At 51.8% G+C, this 20,380-nt stretch overlaps 1 protein-coding gene across 1 annotated transcript in view; it reads left to right on the top strand.

Annotated features, from left to right (window-relative positions):
- The window catches only part of LOC105471483 (rabphilin 3A like (without C2 domains)), a 243,403-nt gene that overhangs the window by 23,058 nt on the left and 199,965 nt on the right, over positions 1 to 20,380 (top strand). The gene's annotated exons all lie outside the window — the stretch shown is intronic.

Genomic DNA, 20,380 nt, shown 5'->3' with positions numbered 1-20,380 from the left:
CTGTTTTCCATTTCAGTGAACAAAACCGCTGGACTGGCCGGAAACCTGGTGGGCTTCCATGTCCCCCACCCTCTCCCTGGTCCCTTACCCAGGCTGGGGCCGACTGCCATGTCTGGCACTGGGACTTCTGGGTCCTCTGCTGAGTGGTCTCTGCTTTCAAACCCTTCCCACGAACTCTCTATCCGCACAGCTGCTAGAGCAAACTTTTAAAAACAAACCATTCACTCTCTTGCTTAAAACTCTCCAGCGATGAAAAACAAAACATAAAAAGCCAAAAAGTCCTCTAGTACCTCCTCATCACAGTTCACATCAAGATCTAAACTCTTGCCGGGCTCTGGGAGGGGCTGACACCCATAGTGTCAACGCTTTGGGAGGTCAAGGTGGGTGGATCGCTTGAACGGAGCCTGGGCAACATAGTGAGATCCCGTCTCTACCAAAAATTAACCAGCTGTGCCGAGGGGCACTTGTGGAGAAACTTGAGCTTGCAGTGAGCCGAGATCACACCACTGCTCTCCAGCCTGGGTGACAAAGCAAGACTGTCTCTTTTTTTTTTTTTTTCTGAGACAGAGCCTCCCTCTGTTGCCCAGGCTGGAGTGCAGTGGCGCGAACTTGACTCACTGCAACCTCCGCCTCCCAGGTTCAAGCGATTCTTCTGCCTCAGCCTCCCGAGTAGCTGGGACTACAGGTGCCCGATCATGCCTGGCTCATTTTTTTTTTTTTGTATTTTTTAGTACGGACGGGGTGTCACCATATTGGTCAGGCTGGTCTTGAACACCTGACCTTGTGATCCACCTGCCTCTGCCTCCCAAAGTGCTGGGATTACAGGCATGAGCCACCATGCACAGCCTCTGTCTCTTAAAAAAAAAAAAAAAAAGTGTGGCTTACAAGCCCTGATATGATGTGTCACCTGCTTTTCTTTCCAGGTTTATCCTCCACAGATTCGATTATCTGAACATGGCTGCAGAGGCTGGGCATGGTGGTTCATGCCTATAATCCCAGCACTTTGGGAGGCCAAGGTGGGCGGATCACTTGAGGTCAGGAGTTTGAGACCAGCCTGGCCAACATGGAGAAACCCTGTCTCTACTAAAAATACAAAAATTAGCCAGGCATGATGATGGGCGCCTGTAATCCCAGTTATTTGAGAGGCTGAGGCAGGAGAATCATTTGAACCCAGTAGGTGGAGGTTGCAGTGAGCTGAGATTGTATCCCTGCACTCCAGCCTGGGTGACAGAGCAAGACTCTGTCCCAAAATAAAATAAAATGATAAATTAAAAATGGCTGCAGTAATACCTCTTTTCCCACATAGTCTTCAAGAATCTTGCCATTCCCACAGCAAGACACAGAGTCTCATTCTACTCTCCTTCAATCTAACGGGTTTGTTGACGTGCTTGTAACCAACAGTATGCGGCAGAAGTGCCCCAGTGTGTGACTTCTCAGGCTGGGTCCTAAAGGGAATGCAGCATCCATCCACCTTCTTAGCCCATGACGTGCTTTCTCTAGAGTCCTGAGCCTCCCAGTGAGAAGTCTGAGGACCCCAAGGCTGTCACAGCTTCATAAATCCCCACCTAGTCCACATGGAGAGCCTCTAAGACGTATGGAGAGAAAGATGCCTCAGCTTCTGCAGCCCCGACTTTTCCCATCCAGCTCTCGTCCCACAGCAGCAGCAGGAGAGACCCCAGGCCAGACCCAGACAGACAGGCCTTTCCTGAATTCCTGACCCAAAGAAGCTGTGAGAGATAATACGATGGTTGTCGTTATTTAAGTTACAAAGGTTTGGAGTGATGTGTTATGTGACAGTAGATAACTGGATGTGTCTTTTGAAAAAGATACGGAACGGTATTTTATCGTTTATTTAATTTCAACTTTTATTTTAGATTCGGGGGGTACGTGTGCAAGTTTGTTACATGGGTACGTTGCGTGATGCTGAGGTTTGGGGTATGGGTGATCCCGTCACTCAGGTGGTGAGTACAGCACCCAAGAGGTAGTTTCTCAGTCCACACCTCCCAGCCCCTCCTCCCTCTAGTAGCCCCCAGTACCCATTGAAAAATCAGCCTTTGATTTTAGCCATTCTAGTGAGTAAGAAGTTGTGTTTCTCTGTGGTTTTAAGTTGAATTTCCTTGGTGATTAATGAAATCAAGCACTCTTGAATGTGCTTTCTGGTCATTTGTACGTGTGTGTGTGTGTGTGTGTGTGTGTGTATATTTATTTTATTTTTTTTTGAGATGGAGTCTTGCTCTGTGGCCCTGGCTGCTGTGCAATGGCACAATCTCCACTCACTGCAACTTCTGCTGGTTCAAGCGATTCTCCTGCCTCAGCCTCCCTAGTAGGTGGAACTACAGGCGTGCACCACCAAGCCCGGCTACTTTTTGTGTTTTTAGTAGAGAGGGGTTTCACCCTGTTGGTCAGGCTGCTCTCAAACTCCTGATCTCAGGTGATCCACCTGCCTTGGCCTCCCAAAGTGCTGGGATTACAGGTGTGAGCCACCGTGCCCGGCCTGTCATTTGTATATCTTTAAGTGTCTTTTGAAGTCTTTCGGCCATTTTATAATGTGGTTGTTTATTGTTGATTTGCTGTTGTTGATGTCTTTGCATAACTTGAATACAAGTGTTTTGTCAGCTTTATGACCACAAAGATTTTTTTTCCAGGTCTGTGACTTATCCATTTTCTGAATGGTGTCTTTGGATAAGCAGAAATTTGAAATTGTGATAAAGAAGTTTTTTCAATTTTCACTTCATTTGATCAGTTTTTTCTTTTTGTATGCTGTCCAAGGACTCTTTGCCTGCCCCCTATTGCAAAGACAGTGTGCTATGCTATCTTCTAGAACTGTATAGTTCTGGTTTTAGGTCAGGTTCATGATCTACCTTAAATTAATTATTATTTTTTGAGATGGAGTTTTGCTCGTCATCCAAGCTGGAGTGCAGTGGCCTGATCTCAGCTCACTGCAACCTCTGCCTCCCGGGTTCAAGCAATTCTCCTGCCTCAGCCCCCCAAGTAGCTGGGGTTACAGGTGTGCACAAACATGCCAGCCTAATTTTGTATAATCCCAGGGTGCTGGGATTGTAGGTGTGAGCCACTGCACCTGGCCGACCTCAAATTAATTTTGTGAATAAAGTCATATATAGGAGTCACGTTTATTTTTTCCCAAATGAATTTCCAGTTTTTTCCAGGAACTTCTGTTGAAAAGACATTCCTTTTCCCGTTGACTTGAGTTGGTACTTTTCATTACGATTTTTTTTTTTTTTTTTTGAGATGGAGTCTCACTCTGTGGCCCAGGCTGGAGCGCAGTGGTACAATCTCGGCTCACTACAACCTCTACCACCCAGATTCAAGTGGTTCTTCTGCCTTAGTCTCCTGAGCAGCTGGGGCTACAGGCGCGTGCCACCACGCCTGGCTATTTTTGTTTGTTTGTTTTTTTAGTAGAGATGGGGTTTCACCATGTTGGCCAGGCTGGTCTCGAACTCCTGACTTCAAGTGATCCACCTGCCTTGGTCTCCCAAAGTGTTGGGATTACAGGCATGAGCCACCGCGGCTGGTTGTTTCTGATTTTCTTTTTCTTTCTTTTTTTTTTTTTTTTGAGACAGGGTCTCACTGTTTTGCCCAAGCAGGTCTCAAACGTCTGGGCTCAAGTGATCCTCCTACCTTGGCCTTCCAAAGCATTGGGATTGCGGGCATGAATCACCATATGCAGCCTGACTTGGTACTTTTGTAGAAAATCAGTTAACTATATGTTTGTGGATCTATTTCTGTATTTCTGGAGTCTCTTTTGTTCTGTTGTTCTGTCTGTCCTTTGACCAGTACCACATCATCTTGACTTATCATCTGGTAGCTTTATGGTAAATCTTTAAAAAATATAAAAATAAAAAATAGAGATGGATTCTCAGTATGTTCCCCAGGCTGGTCTCAAACTCCTGAGCTCACGTTGTCCTCCCGCCTTCGCCTTCCAAAGTGCTGGGGTGACAGGCGTGAGGCACCGTGCCCGGCCCGTGGTAACTCCTGGTATTACGTAGAGTAAGTTTTCCAACTGTGTTCTTTCTGAAGATTGTTTGGACGATTCTAGAGCCTTTGCTTTTCCACATACATTTTCAAATCTTCTTGTTTACTTCTTAAAATCCCCTTTGAGATTTTGATGGGGATTGCATCAAATCTATAAATCTCAGTCAGCACTGAGCAAATGACATCATTGGCGTGTGTGGACGCATCGCTCTGTAAGGGGCCGTTCTGTTAGTGGGATGTGTGTCCTCAGTCTTCCCATCCCCTGGCAAGCTCCCTGGTGTGTCCAGCACAGCTTGGCAAGCACAGTGTGTGGTATCTGCCTCTTGCCTGTCTGCTTTTGTCCTTAGGAGTTAAGTGAAATACAAATGGCAGAAGTCCTTTGTGGAAATGACCAGCTACCTTTGATCTGTCTGGGGTCTGCATTTCAGATGCCCTTTCATACTCACCCTGGTACCTGCAGACGGTGCCTGGAAAGGCTGGCTGCCCTCCTGCCCGTCTTCCCTCCTGCCCGTCTTCCCTCTCAGCTGGTCCTTCTTGCCTCAATGCTTAGCTGGCAGGAGACAGTTTGGTCATTTCTCTTCTGATTTTAGTGAAGGTTGTGTCGAGGTTATGTTGAGCCAGCCAGTGAGCTATGAAAGAGAAAAGTCACCTCAAACAAAGGGATGCATCTTATGAATGCGTTTCATAAATAATCACAAAAAGGCCATGCAAGGAAAGCGAAGCTAAACATTTACAGGTATTTTAAGTGTACATTTTTCTGTCTGGTCTCCTTTGCAGTCTCTGTCTCCTCACTGACCCATCCCTTCTCAGCCCACTACAGTTGTAGTTCTTGCACCGTTGTGCTACCAAAGCAGCTTTACAATGTCACCGCTGTCCTTCCAAGTCATCGAGTCCAGTGAACAACCTTTGTCCTTATTGTCCCTGACCTGCCAGCAACATTTGACACTCCTGACCCCTCTTTCCTTCTTGAAATGTTGTATCTGCCCGGCTTTGGGGACACCATCCTCAGGATTCTCTGGCCATTCAGTCTCCTTTGCACAGAAATCCTCCCTTCTCAGCCTCTGAATGTTGGCCTTTTCTGAGCTTGGTGTAAGGACTCTGTTCTTGAAGCTCTGTCTGTCTATTCATCTGCACTCAAAGCTGCAATCATGTCCTACATGCTGATGACTTCTAATTTTCTATCCTTAGCCGACAGCCCATCTATCCAACATCCAGCCCAGCCTCCCATCTTATTCACACATCCCTGGCACACAGACTGTTGGCTGCTGTGTTGGTTGTTGTGTGTGTTTGAGTTCCCCCAAATGCAAACTCTAAGATTAGGAATTGAGTGCAGAGTTTATCTGGGAGAAGGTCTTAGGAAACGTGGGTGGAGGAGTCGGTAAGTGAGACAGGGAAGGCAGGACAGTTAATAAAGTTTTCATTATCCTGCCAGCTACTTCTGTGCGTAACCACAGCTCAGTCCTCTGGGAGGACTTGGGAGGCCAAACATGCCAGTGACCCCAAGTGAGGGGCGACGAAGCTTCTCAGAAGCTGGTTATCACCCACCGTCACCCACCGTCACCCACTGTCACCCACTGTCACCCACCGTCACCCACTGTCACCCACCGTCACCCACTGTCACCCACTGTCACCCACCGTCACCCACCGTCACCCACTGTCACCCACCGTCACCCACCATCACCCATTGTCACCCACCGCCTCTCAGAAACTGTCACCCACCGTCACCCACTGTCACCCACCGCCTCTCAGAAACTGTCACCCACTGTCACCCACCGTCACCCACTGTCATCCACTGTCACCCACTGTCACCCACCGTCACCCACCGTCACCCACCGTCACCCACCGCCTCTCAGAAACTGTCACCCACTGTCACCCACTGTCACCCACCGTCACCCACCGTCACCCACCGTCATCCACCGTCACCCACCGTCACCCACCGTCACCCATTGTCACCCACCGCCTCTCAGAAACTGTCACCCACCGTCACCCACTGTCACCCACCGCCTCTCAGAAACTGTCACCCACTGTCACCCACCGTCACCCACTGTCATCCACTGTCATCCACTGTCACCCACCGTCACCCACCGTCACCCACCGCCACCCACCGCCAACCACCGCCACCCACCGTCACCCACTGCCACCCACCGCCACCCACCGTCACCCACCGTCACCCACCGCCTCTCAGAAACTGTCACCCACCGTCACCCACCGTCACCCACCGCCACCCACCGCCAACCACCGCCACCCACCGTCACCCACCGCCACCCACCGCCACCCACCGTCACCCACCGTCACCCACCGCCTCTCAGAAACTGTCACTGTCACCCACTGTCACCCACCGTCACCCACCGTCACCCACTGTCACCCACCGCCTCTCAGAAACTGTCACCCACCGTCACCCACCGTCACCCACCGCCACCCACCGCCAACCACCGCCACCCACCGTCACCCACCGCCACCCACCGCCACCCACCGTCACCCACCGTCACCCACCGCCTCTCAGAAACTGTCACTGTCACCCACTGTCACCCACCGTCACCCACCGTCACCCACTGTCACCCACCGCCTCTCAGAAACTGTCACCCACTGTCACCCAGTCACCCACCGTCACCCACTGTCACCCACCGCCTCTCAGAAACTGTCACCCACTGTCACCAACCGTCACCCACCGTCACCCACCGTCACCCACTGTCACCCACCGCCTCTCAGAAACTGTCACCCACTGTCACCCACTGTCACCCACTGTCACCCACCGTCACCCACCGTCACCCACTGTCACCCACCGCCTCTCAGAAACTGTCACCCACTGTCACCCACCGTCACCCACCGTCACCCACCGTCACCCACTGTCACCCACTGTCACCCACCGCCTCTCAGAAACTGTCACCCACTGTCACCCACGGTCACCCACCGTCACCCACCGCCACCCACCGCCACCCACCGCCACCCACCGTCACCCACTGCCACCCACCGCCACCCACCGCCACCCACCGTCACCCACCGCCTCTCAGAAACTGTCACCCACCGTCACCCACCGTCACCCACCGTCACCCACTGCCACCCACCGCCACCCACCGCCACCCACCGTCACCCACCGCCTCTCAGAAACTGTCACCCACCGCCACCCACCGCCACCCACCGCCACCCACCGTCACCCACCGCCACCCACCGCCACCCACCGTCACCCACGCCTCTCAGAAACTGTCACCCACTGTCACCCACCGTCACCCACTGTACCCACTGTCACCCACCGCCACCCACCGTCACCCACCGCCTCTCAGAAACTGTCACCCACTGTCACCCACCGTCACCCACCGCCACCCGTCACCCGTCACCCACCGCCACCCACCGTCACCCACCGCCACCCACCGTCACCCACCGCCTCTCAGAAACTGTCACCCACCGTCACCCACCGCCACCCACCGTCACCCACCGCCACCCACCGCCACCCGTCACTCACCGTCACCCACTGTCACCCACTGTCACCCACCGCCTCTCAGAAACTGTCACCCACCGTCACCCACCATCACCCACCATCACCCACTGTCACCCACCGCCACCCACCGTCACCCACCGCCTCTCAGAAACTGTCACCCACCGTCACCCACCGCCACCCACCGTCACCCACCGCCACCCACCGTCACCCACCGCCTCTCAGAAACTGTCACCCACCGTCACCCACCGTCACCGTCACCCACTGTCACCCACCGCCACCCGTCACCCACCGTCACCCACCGTCACCCACCGTCACCCACTGTCACCCACTGTCACCCACCGTCACCCACCGCCTCTCAGAAACTGTCACCCACTGTCACCCACCGTCACCCACCGCCACCCACCACCTCTCAGAAACTGTCACCCACTGTCACCCACCGTCACCCACCGCCTCTCAGAAACTGTCACCCACTGTCACCCACCATCACCCACCGCCTCTCAGAAACTGTCACCCACTGTCACCCACCGTCACCCACCGTCACCCACCGTCACCCACCGCCACCCACCGTCACCCACCGTCACCCACCGCCACCCACCGTCACCCACCGCCTCTCAGAAACTGTCACCCACCGTCACCCACTGTCACCCACTGTTACCCACTGTCACCCACCGTCACCCACCGCCTCTCAGAAACTGTCACCCACTGTCACCCACCATCACCCGTCACCCACCGCCACCCACTGTCACCCACCGCCTCTCAGAAACTGTCACCCACTGTCACCCACCGCCACCCACCGTCACCCACCGCCACCCACCGTCACCCACTGCCTCTCAGAAACTGTCACCCACTGTCACCCACCGTCACCCACCGTCACCCACCGCCTCTCAGAAACTGTCACCCACCGTCACCCACTGTCACCCACTGTCACCCACCGCCACACGTCACTCACCGTCACCGTCACCCACTGTCACCCACCGTAACCCACCGCCTCTCAGAAACTGTCACCCACTGTCACCCACTGTCGCCCACCGTCACCCACCGTCACCCACCGCCTCTCAGAAACTGTCACCCACCGTCACCCACTGTCACCCACTGTCACCCACCGTCACCCACCGTCACCCACCGCCACCCGTCACTCACCATCACCCACTGTCACCCACCGTCACCCACCGCCTCTCAGAAACTGTCACCCACTGTCACCCACTGTCACCCACTGTCACCCACCGTCACCCACTGTCACCCACCGTCACCCACCGCCTCTCAGAAGCTGGGCATCACCCACCGCCTCTCAGAAGCTGGGTAGTACCCTCCACCTCTCAGAAACTGAGTGTCACCCTCCACCTCTCAGAAGCTGGGTGTCACCCTCCACCTCTCAGAAACTGAGTGTCACCCTCCACCTCTCAGAAGCTGGGTGTCACCCTCCGCCTCTGGGAAAAGGCGGCTTCCGGAGGTGCCACCCTCCGCCTCTGGGGAAAGGCGGCTTCCGGAGGTGCCACCCTCCGCCTCTGGGGAAAGGCGGCTTCCGGAGGTCCTAACTCTGTAGTACTTCTAGCTTTTTCTGTGTGGGCCACAAATGCAACTGGAGAAAGCCTCAGGCAGAGTCCCAGGTGTCTGGAGGAAGAAGCTTTCAGCACGTGGAGGTGAATGGTGGGGGATGGGGATGGAGCAGACACTGTCGGCTGCAATTACCCACCCAGCCTTTGCCCCACCCTTCCTGTGAGCTCTGACCTTGTTCTGGTCCCTGTGTCCACCTACAGCCTGGCTTGTGTCTTCTCAAGAGAATCCTGATCTGTCGGAGTCATTATGGTCGTCCCATTCTCTTTGTCAGTGATCTGTTTGAGAAGGAACCTGTTACCCACTCCTGGCCAATCAGAGTGGAAGATCATCTACCTGAGGCTCTTGGGAGAGCTTTGCTCCTTGGTAAAAGGGAGGAGGAGACACGCTCCTCTTCTGCTGCTGGGCACGGTCGGCCATGGATATGCTGCCTGGGTCTGTGGCAGACATCTCGCTACAGTGACAGGAGCTAATTGGAAGGCCACGCCGGTGTACTGGGGAAGGCAGGATCTCTGGGAACCCCAGGCCTTAAGATATACCCATGCTTGGCACAACTGAATGTTTAAGAAAAAAAAAAAAAGACACACCCAAGTGAAATTCTTGCATATGGGCACCAGAGCCATCAAAAATGTTCATATCAGCAAAGCTCAGAGTAGCCAAAAGCTGGAACCACTCAGTGAGGTGGTCCCACGTGGGATATTATACATCAGCTAAAGGATGATCTGGGCTCCTCAACATGGATGAACCTTGGAAACAAATTTTAAAAAGGGTCCAGGCACGGTGGCTCACGCCTGTAATCCTAGCCCTTTGGGAGATCGAGGCAGATGGATTGCCTGAGCTCAGGAGTTCGAGGCCAGCCTGGGCAATACAGTGAAAGCCCATCTCTACTAAAATACAAAAAATCAGCCAGGCATGGCAGCCTGTGCCTATAATCCCAGCTGCTCAGGAGGCTATGGAAGGAGAATTGCTTGAACCCAGGAGGGGGAGGTTGCAGTGAGTGGAGACTGCACCACTGCAGTTCAGCCTGGGCGACAGTGCGAGACTCCGTCCCGCCCCCCCACCAAAAAAAAAGGAAGTCTGTTTACATACATGTATTTATGATACAACGGTATTTTACAATGCAATAAAAAGTACAAACTTTAGGACAGGGACAGTGGTGACCTCTTGGTGGGGGCCAGGGAAAGGGGGAAGAGAGGAGTGCACAGGACAATGAGATGGTTGGTTATGTTTGGCTTCTTGGTTTGGATAGTTGGTTCATGCCTGTTTAAGGAAAAGATAAAAGAAAGAAAAAAAAAAACACCCGAATATTTTTTCTGCTGAGGCCCAGGCTGGAGTGCAGAGGCGACATCTCAGCTCACTGCAGCCTCTGCCTCCCGGGTTCAAGTGATTCTCCTGCCTCCCGAGTAGCTGGGATTACAGACATGTACCACCACGCCCGACTAATTTTGTGTTTTTAGTAGAGATGAGGTTTCACCACATTGGCCAGGCTGGTCTCAAACTCCTGACCTCAAGTGATCCCCCTGCCTCGACCTCCCAAAGCACTAGGATTATAGACATGAACCACTGCACCTAGTCCAATACTAGTTTTTAAAAATCATTTACCTCCATAAAATATACATGTACTTTAAAAAGTTAAAATGTATCAAAACTTACCCATACATTTACAGACCATGCCTGCAGTCAAGAGAAATGTAAATGAATTTAAAGATGCAGTGTTAAATCTAACTGTATAAAGTTAACTATAACACATACTGGACCAGTATAATAATTTAAGGATGCAGTGTTAAATCGTAACTTATAAAGTTAACTGTAGCCAGGTGCGGTGGGTCACACCTGTAATCCCAGCACTTTGGGAGGCCGAGGCAGGTAGATCACCTGAGGTCAGGAGTTCGAGACCAGCCTGGCCAACTTGGTGAAACCCGGTCTCTACTAAAAATACAAAAAAAAAAAAAAAAAAAAAAAGGCCAGGCATGTTGGCCGGCACCTGTAATCCCAGCTACTCAGGAGGCTGAGGCAGGAGAATTGCTTGAACCTGGGGGGCAGAGGTTGCAGTGAGCCGAGGTTGTGCCACTGCACTCCAGCCTGGGCGACAAGAGCAAAACTGCATCTCAAAAAAAAAAAAAAAAAAAGATAGCTGTAACACATACTGCGCTACTGTGATAATTTTGTAGCTGTCTCCTGTTGCTATTTTAATGAGCCCAAGTGTTGCAAATATCCCCCTTAAAATGTCATGTGACAAAGTAAATTATCTAGCCGGTGGCTCATTCCTATAATCCCAGCACGTTAGGAGCCTGAGGAGGGAGGATCACTTGAGGTTCGTGAGTTTGAAACCAGAAATTTTGAAAAATTTAAAAATTACCCAGGCATGGTGGTATCTGCCTGTAGCCCCAGCTACTCAGGAGGCGGAAGCAGGGGATCACTTGAGCCCAGGTGTTTGAGGCTGCAGCGAGCCATGACCGTGCCACTGCACTCCAGCCTGGGTGACGGAACAAGACTCTGTCTCAAAACAAAAACAAAAACACACATGAACAAACCCGCCGTGTGAGGCTAATTATCTCCATGTGAGCAGCTTGCCTCTCCAGGAAGTTATGAACAGCAGGAAAAAGTGCTCGATGGCAGTTCTCCGGTGTCTTTCACTGTGTTCAGTGCAATACCCTCAACCTTAGCAACACCCAGGACCCAGATGAGCCGCTGCGAAGGATGCTGGAAGTGCTCCCAAAAAGCAAAGGAAAGTCCTGACATGACAAGAAAAAGCTGAATTGCCTGATACGTACCATAGATGGAGGTCTGCAGCTGCGGTGGCTGCTGTTTCAGACAGACGATTCATCTTGTACACAGATGACATAAACTTAAAATGATCAATGTCAGTACAGTGCTGTCAATGTTTTCTCTCTGATTTTCTTAATCACATTTTACTTTCTTGTATACGATACACATGCAAAAAAACGTGTTCACCGACGGTTTATGTCATTGGTAAGGATTCTGGTTAATAGGAGGCTATTGTGGCCAGGCGCGGTGGCTCACGCCTGTAATCCCAGCACTGTGGGAGGCTGAGGCGGGCGGATCACGAGGTCAGGAGATCGAGACCATCCTGGCGAACACGGTGAAACCCCGTCTCTACTAAAAATATAAAAAACTAGCCGGGCGAGGTGGTGGGCGCCTGTAGTCCCAGCTACTCGGGAGGCTGAGGCAGGAGAATGGCGTGAACCCGGGAGGCGGAGCTTGCAGTGAGCCAAGATCGCGCCACTGCACTCCAGCCTGGGCGACAGAGCGAGACTCCATCTCAAAAAAAAAAAAAAAAAAGTAGGCTATTGTTACTTACGTTTTGGGGGAGTCAGAAGTTACACACGGATTTTTGACTGCAAGGGGACTGGCATCCCTAACCTCCATGTTGGTCAAAGGTCAACTGTGTTTGTGTGGGTGTATGTTTATGTTTATATATAAACATACATAATATATATTAAATATATAAAATATATAAAAATATATTTATATATACAATAGATGTTTATATGGTATATGTTTATAGATACTATATGTTTATGTATAATATATACATTTCTTTCCTTCAAATTATTTGAACCAGTTTTAATATCCTATTGGTTTCTTCATCAAAGTGCTGAGTAAAATTTTACATCAAAGGTGTGATTTGACCTTTTTGAAAACCATAATTTAGCACTGAAATGAAATGCTTCCCCCCTTAGTTTAAAAGAACAACATTCTATCTTAACTTTTTGTTTTCTTTTTTTAATTTTTTTTGAGGCAGAGTCTTACTCTGTTACCCAGGCTGGAGTGCAGTGGCGCAATCTTGGCTCACTGTAACTTCTGCCTCCTGGGTTCAAGCGATTCTCCTGCTTCAGCCTCCTGAGTAGCTGGGATTACAGGCGCTGGCCCATCACGCCCAGCTCATTTTTGTATTTTCAGTAGAGACAGGGTTTTACCATGTTGGCCAGGCTGGTCTCGAACTCCAGGCCTCAAGTGATCCACCTGCCTCAGCCTCCCAAAGTACTGGGATTACAGGCAAGAGCCACTGTGCCTGGCCCCATTCTATCTTAACTTCTATTTATTTATCTGGAAAATGCTTCTAAGCCTGCAACAGCACATGGAATGGGCAGCTCTTGGAGCACAGCTGTTTGTCTCAGTCGGACCAAGTTCGTTGAGGTTAGAAAGTATGAGAAAGTATGATGTCTTTACTTCTGCTCTTGCAGCCCTGCCCAGCTCTTGGCACAGAGCTGACGTTCTGTGAGTGGCTAAATGAGCAAAGCAAGGGTGATGGGACCGATTCTTGTAACTCTGAAAGAGACTGGTCAAGTGTACTCCTATTCGATAGACGAGGGAACTGATACACAGCGGTGTAAAGTGGATCGCTCAACTTCACAATGCTGGTTTGTCACCAAATGGGCCGGAACCCACGTTCCCAGTTCCACGTCTCCTGCAGGAGTGCGGCAGACCTCACAACGACGTTCACTGAGCAACAGGAGAGATGGTGGCGCCTTCACTGTTGGCGTCAGCTTCCTCGTTTATACCTTCTCCTTGCAGTCTCGGCGGCTGTTACTGTTACGAGCTCTTCAAACATTCTCCAGAGTGGACGTTTCTCTCCCAAGAAGGATCAGGTTTTCCCCTTTGGCTGGCGCTGATGTGGGCAAGCCCTGGGTAGGGCTTGCGGTTCCTGCCTTTCCTACTGGCCTGGCTGCTGATTCCAGCTTTTTACTCTGTCCTGCCCACACCGAGTGTCTTCCCCAAGGCAGACAAGAGTGTCCACACTTCTGCAGCACCAGCCTTTGGTGTGGGCGAGAGGAGTCCCTGCCCTGTGTCTCGTGCTCCACTGGATCCTGCTCTGACTCCACTCCAGCTGTGTGTCTCCCTGAGTGTCAGGAATCACGTGGAATCGAGGGGTCTCACCCACATACAGCCTATCCCCGCTCCTTCCTTCTAGCCCACAATCCGAGTACCTGGGACCTTGGAGTTTCTTGCCCAGATAGCCCCAGCCTGCTTGTAGGGCCTGTGTGGGCCTCCTTCCTCCTGAGCAGTCCTGGGGCAGGCAGCGTGAATGGAAACCGCACAGGCAGGCTCAGGCGTCCACACCCATGTGCCCACGGGACCTTCTCAGTGCTGGAGCTGGAAGTAGGAAGAGGAGGTGCAGGCCGGGGGCGGGCCGCAGAAACCTGAAGAATCGGAAATTCTAAATTTAAATCTGACCTTCCAGGTTGTTGCGAAAGTGTATTTGTCAAGGTAGGAGAACAGGACATATTTTCCTTAACAGTTTGTCGTAACTTTTAATATTTAGACATAAGGTGCGTGGGCTGCCGTGTCTGCTCTTGCCCCTGCGAAAAGCAGGTCGGCGCTTCCCTTTTCCTCCTCCGAGAACTCACGCCAACCGCTTCCTGGTTTTCACTTCATACCTTAGGAAAAAAAAAGGAAAAGAAAAACTCTACAACTAGTTAAGTACATTGCACCACATCCATATGGTGGGTTACTTGGCTGCCTCTAAAAAGGAAGGAGGCAGCTCATTTTAGGCTGATGTGGAACAAAGGCCAAGACTGTTCACGGAGAGGGAGCGAGGCCCGGTGTGTGGGGTTTGCTACCCTCTGCTGCCCCGTGCTCCGCCCCAACCCCAGGACCTCCTTGCTGTTTCTCCGGCACCTGCTGTTCCCTGCCACTGGAACACTCTTGCCCTGGCTGTCGTCACTTCGTTCACATGTCACCTTATCAGAGTAGCCTTTCCTGACCTTTCCCCCGTGTCCCTTTGCTGTGCTTATTCCCCTCCACAGCACGAGTCACCGCTTGGCATGTACATCTGTTTATCTGTGTAGCATCTTTCTCTTTCTACTAGAAACAGGAGAGCTGGAAACTTTGTTTTGTTCCTGGCTGTACCCCCATCACTAAAGTAGTGCCTGGCATACGGCAGGCATTCGATCGATAGTTACCACATAAACACACGTGTGTAAAAAATGCATCTATGCATATATGTATGTGCCTGGAATACTGCTACAGTGATACATAAGAAATGGGTAAAATGATTGTCTCTTTGGAAGGAGAGGAAAAGACACTTAGTTTTCACTCTCTCTTCTTTTCTGATGCTTCACTTTGTTGCCACATGCATATAATACTCATTTTGAATTTTTTTTTTTTTTTTTTTTTTGAGACAGAATCTCTGCGATGTTCAGGCTGGAGTGCAGTGGCGTGATCTTGGCAACCTCCGCCTCCTGGGTTCAAGCGATTCTCCTGGCTCAGTCTCCCAAGTAGCTGGGATTACAGGTGTGTGACACCATGCCTGACTAATTTTTGTACTTTTAGTAGAGACAGGGTTTCTCCATGTTGGCCAGGCTGGTCTCAAACTCCTGACCTCAAGTGATCCACCCTCCTCAGCCTCCTGAAGTGCTGAGATTACAGGTGTAAGCCACTATACCTGGCCGGGATTTTTTTTTTTTTAAGTTGCACAAATTCATCAACAGAAGGAAAAATTTTTTAAAGTGGTTGAGGGCTGGGCACGGCGGCTCGTGCTTGCAATCCCAGCACCTTGAGAGGCTGAGGCGGGCGGATCACCTGAGGTTGGGAGTTTGAGACCAGCCTGGCCAACATGGTGAAACCTTGTCTCTACTAAAAATACAAAAATTAGACTGGTGTGGTGGCTCACGCCTGTAGTCCCAGCTCCTTGGGAGGCTGAGGCATGAGGATCGCTTGAACCCAGGAGGCAGAGGTTGCAGTGAGCCGAGTTTGTGCCGTTGCACTCCAGCCTGGGTGACAGAGTGAGAACCTGTCTAAAAAAAATGGGGTTGAGGCCAGGCGTGGTGGCTTATACTTGTAATCCCACTTTGGGAGGCTGAGGCAGGAGGATCACTCAAGGCCAAGAGTTCAAGACCAGCCTGGGCAACATAGGGAGACCCTGTCTCTCCAAATTTTTATTTTGTTTGATTGATTGATTGATTGATTGATTGAGAGGGAGTCTCATTCTGTTGCCCAGGCTGGAGTGCAGTGGTGCAATCTCAACTCGCTGCAACCTCCGCCTCCTGGGTTCAAATAATTCTCCTGCCTCAACCTCCTGAGTAGCAGGGATTACAGATGTGGGCCATCATGCTGCTAATTTTGGTATTTTTAGTAGAGACAGCGTTTCACCACGTGGGTCAGGCTGGTCTCAAACTCCTGACCTCATGATCCACCCACCTCGGCCTCCCAAAGTGCTGGGATTACAGGCGTGAGCCTCCGTGCCTGGCCTAATTTTTTTTTTTTTAATTAGCCAGGTGCGGTGGTTCACCCACAGTCCCAGCTACTCAGAAGGCTGGAGCTGGAGGATCACTTAAGCCTGGGAGTTCTAGGCTGCGGTGAGCCATGACCCACCACTGCCTCCCAGCCTGGTGACAGATTGAGACCCTCTCTCAAGAAAAAAAAAAAAAAGTGGTTGAGTTTCACGATGGAATATTATGTGGCAAAGAAAAACACAAACGGTGGTCTAACGTGACCACATGTACAAATCTCTCAAATGTGCAGCAAAAATCCTGTAAGTTTTGGAAGAATACAAATGGGCAAATCCATGAGACAGAAGGCAGCTTAGTGGTTGCAGGAGCTGCAGGGAGGGCGACACTGGGAGTGATTATTTCATGGACATCCGATATTCTCGCCCCACCCCCCATCAATAGTGCTCAGAGAAAACGAATGTTCTTATATGATCTTCCTTGTATGTGGAGGTTTATTACGGAAATTGGCTTACATGATCATGAGGGCTGAGAAGTACCACAATCTGCCACCTGCCAGCTGGAGAACTGGAGAGCCAGTGGTAGAATTCAGTCCAAAAGTCAGAGAACCAGGAATTCCACTGTCTGAAGACAGGAGAAGGTGGATGTCCCAGCTCAAGAACAGAAAGGAAGTTCATCCACTCCCTCCTTTTTGCTCTGTGTGTCCCCACATGACTGGATGATGTGCCCACTCACATCGGTGAGGGCGACCTCCACTCAGTCCACGATTCAAACGCGAATCTCTTTCCAGAAACACCGTCTCAGACACACCCCCAAATAATGCCTAACGAGACACCTGGGCATCCCTTATCCCATCAAATTTACACACAAAATTAACCATCACAGTTCTTACGGGGTGATTGAAAACATTTTGAAACTAGACAGAGGTGGTGGTTGCATAACATTGCGAATGCTCTAAATGGTACACTTTAGAATCGAATCGTTAATTGTATATTATGTGAATTTTGCCTCAATTTTTAAAAGCATACAGCATGACTGGGCACGGTGGCTCACGCCTGTAATCCCAACAGTTTGCCAGTCTGAGGCAGGCGGGTCACTTGAGCTCAGGAGTTTGGGACCAGCCAGGTGCAGTGGTACATGCTTGTAGTCCCAGCTACTCGGGAGGCTGAGGCAGGAGAATCACTGGAACCCGGGAGGCGGAGGTTGCAGTGAGCCGAGATTGCACCACTGCACTCCAGCCTGGGTGACAGAGCCAGACTCTGTCTCAAAAAAAATAAAAGTGTCAGAATGAAAAGTAGACTCTGCTGAAGACTGTCTCCACTGTGGACCAAATTCTAGTTTCCTGTTGCATTCATTTCCTGGGGCTGCCCTAGTAATCACCACAAACTGGCTGACTTAAAACAAACTAGGTGTGTGCTTTCACAGTCTGGCAGCTGGAAGCCTGAAATCAAGGTGCCAGCAGGGTGGTGTCCCTCTGGAGGCTCCAGGGGAGAATCAATCCTTCCTCCCTCCCTCTTCCTTCCCTCCTTCCCTCCCTCCCTCCCTTCCTTCCTGCTTCCTTCTTTCCTTCTTTCCTTCCTCCCTCCCTCCCTTCCTTCCTTCCTTCTCCCTCCCTCCCTCCTTGCTTTCCCTCCCTCCCTCCCTCCCTCCCTTCCTCCCTCCCTCCCTCCCTCCCTCCCTCCCTCCCTCCCTCCCTCCCTCCCTCCCTCCCTTCCTCCCTTCCTTCCTTCCTTCCTTCCTTCCTTCCTTCCTTCCTTCCTTCCTTCCTTCCTTCCTCCGCTTTCTGGAGGCTCCAGGGGAGAATCAATCCCTCCCTCCCTCCCTCCTCCCTCCCTCCTTCCTTCCCTCCTTCCTTCCCTCTTCCTTCCCTCCTTCCCTCCCTCCTCCCTTCCTTCCTTCCCTCCTTCCCTCCCTCCCTCCCTCCTGCCTTCCTTCCTTCCCTCCTTCCCTCCTCCCTTCCTTCCCTCCTCCCTCCCTCCCTCTCTCCGCTTTCTGGAGGCTCCAGGGGAGAATCAATCCCTTCCTTCCTTCCCTCCCTCCCTCCTTCCTCCCCTCCTTCCTCCCATTTCTGGAAGCTCCAAGGGAGATTCCTTCCTTCCTTTCTCCGGTTTCTGGAGGCTCCAGGTGTCCTTGGGTTTGTGGCTGCATCACTCCAATCTCTGCCTCCATCTTCCCAGGGCCGCCTTCTAGTCTCTATGTACATCTTGTAATGATGCTTGTCACTGGATTTCGGGCTGGCTGGACGTCCAGGATGATCTCATCATGACAGCCGTGATTTAATTATGTGTGCAAAGACCCTTTTTCCAAATGAAGTCACAGTCACAGGCTCTGGGAGTTAGGATGTGGACATATATTTTTCAGGCCGTCATTCAACCTACTAGATCTATGAATCCAAGTTTCTTTCCTTCTTTTTTTTTTTTTTGAGACAAGGTCTGCTGTGTCCCCCAGGCTGGAGTGTCACGATCAAGGTTCCCTGAGACTTCCACCTGCCAGGTTCGAGCGATCCTCCTAACTCAGTCCCCCAACCTCCCTGGCCCCTGTAGCTGGGAGTATAGGCACGTACCACCACACCCTGCTAATTTTTAAATTTTTAGTAGAGACAGGGGTCTCACCCTGTTGCCCAGGCTGGTCTCAAACTCCTGGGCTCAAGTGAGCTTTGAGCTCCCTGCTTTGGCTTCCCAAAGTGCTGGGATGACAGGCGTGAGCCGCTGTGCCCAACCTAAACCCAACTTTCATTCTTTTTTTCCAATGCCACCCCTCCCCTTCCTGCAGCTCAGATGCTGGCAGGTGGAAGGAGGGCTCTCTTCTCTTTCTCCCTCATCCTTCTGCTTTGATCCCCTCCAGATGTGGGCATCTGAGGGTTTCCCAGGAGCCCCGTCGTAACACATCCTCGGACTGGCCTCTTGATCCACTCCCGAGGAGCACCTCAGCCTCTGGTGATGGGTTCCCTCGCCCCCGATGCTGCTTGAACCCCGCTTTCTTCCAGTTTCTACTTGGCTTTTGGGAAACTCCCCTGGTCCAAGGGTGGGAAGGCAGGCCTGCTCTGCCTCTACCCAGTTTTGCCCCACTGCAAGCACGGAGCAGTTTCCCCACCCCTAATTCTCTAGGCTAGAAATAGGCAACGGGCTCTGGGCACATGGTTTGGGTTAAGGGGTGGGGAGGGGGTGGGAGGGTGACCCCCAGGGGACATTTGGCAATGCCTGAAGACATTTTTCAATGGTCACAACTGGGGGTTGGATGTGTGCCACTACGATTTAGGGGTAGAGGCCAGGGGTGCTGCTAAACATCGTACCATACACAGGACAGCCCCATCTCCTCCCAGAGGATTACCTGGCTGAAAAAGGCAGTTGTGCTGTGGCTGAGTAACCCTGATCAGGGTTACTGCTCCCGAACTCCAGGGCCCCACGCTCTGCTCCTGGAGTTGCGGAGTGTCAGCCAGGCTTCTGGGGAGGGAGAGGCCCATCCTGCAGGCAGCCTCGAGTTCTTGGAAGGATCTTCTGGGTCGGGTTGGGCGGGGGGGTGAAGGGGGAAACACAGGTGGGGTTAAAGACAAGCTTGTCTTCTCATAACCCATTGACCTGTTGCCTGGGTAGCTCCCCTCCCAAGGAATATGGTCCTCTGCTATCAGTGGGGAGGGGTGAGGGGCAAAGGACCAGCTTGGTTCCCTCTTGGAAAGTCTTGAAGGGTGTCTGACAGCTCCTCTTTAGAGGCGAAGGTCCTTATCACTTATCCGTGGGTATGTTTGAACGTATCCCAAAGGCTTATGTGCTGGCAACTGAATCCCAGTGTAACAGTGGTGGGGGGTGGACATGTTCAGTAAGAGCCTGATACGAGGCGACTGGGTCACAAGGGCCGAGCCCTCTTGAACGGGTTAATGTTTTTCTGGCAGAAGTGAGTGAGGTCTCGTGAGAGCAGGTTGTTCTAAAGTGAGTCTGACCCTGGTGACTCTCCCTCTGTTGTGTGCGTACTTTGAGGGGCTGTGCAGTCTGGCGCCTGGTCTGGGGGGGGTGCACACGTGTGGACACCTGTGTGGCAGCAGCCCCCCCCGCAGTGAGCATGCAGGAGCCCCCGCCCGTGAGAGGATGAGGGCGTCTCACACTGGGTTGGGGGGAGGGGAGTGGAACAGTCCTGAGTGTGCTGCCTTGTGAGCCAAGGGGACAAACACTGGGGCAGGAGAGAAGGGATTGGCTTCTGGAGTTAGCCT

This window comes from Macaca nemestrina, chromosome 17 (genome assembly GCF_043159975.1).
Source record: "Macaca nemestrina isolate mMacNem1 chromosome 17, mMacNem.hap1, whole genome shotgun sequence".
In the NCBI taxonomy this organism is placed as follows: domain Eukaryota; kingdom Metazoa; phylum Chordata; class Mammalia; order Primates; family Cercopithecidae; genus Macaca; species Macaca nemestrina.
Note: the sequence above shows the minus strand (reverse complement) of the source record. Positions and strands in the feature narration are given on the sequence as shown.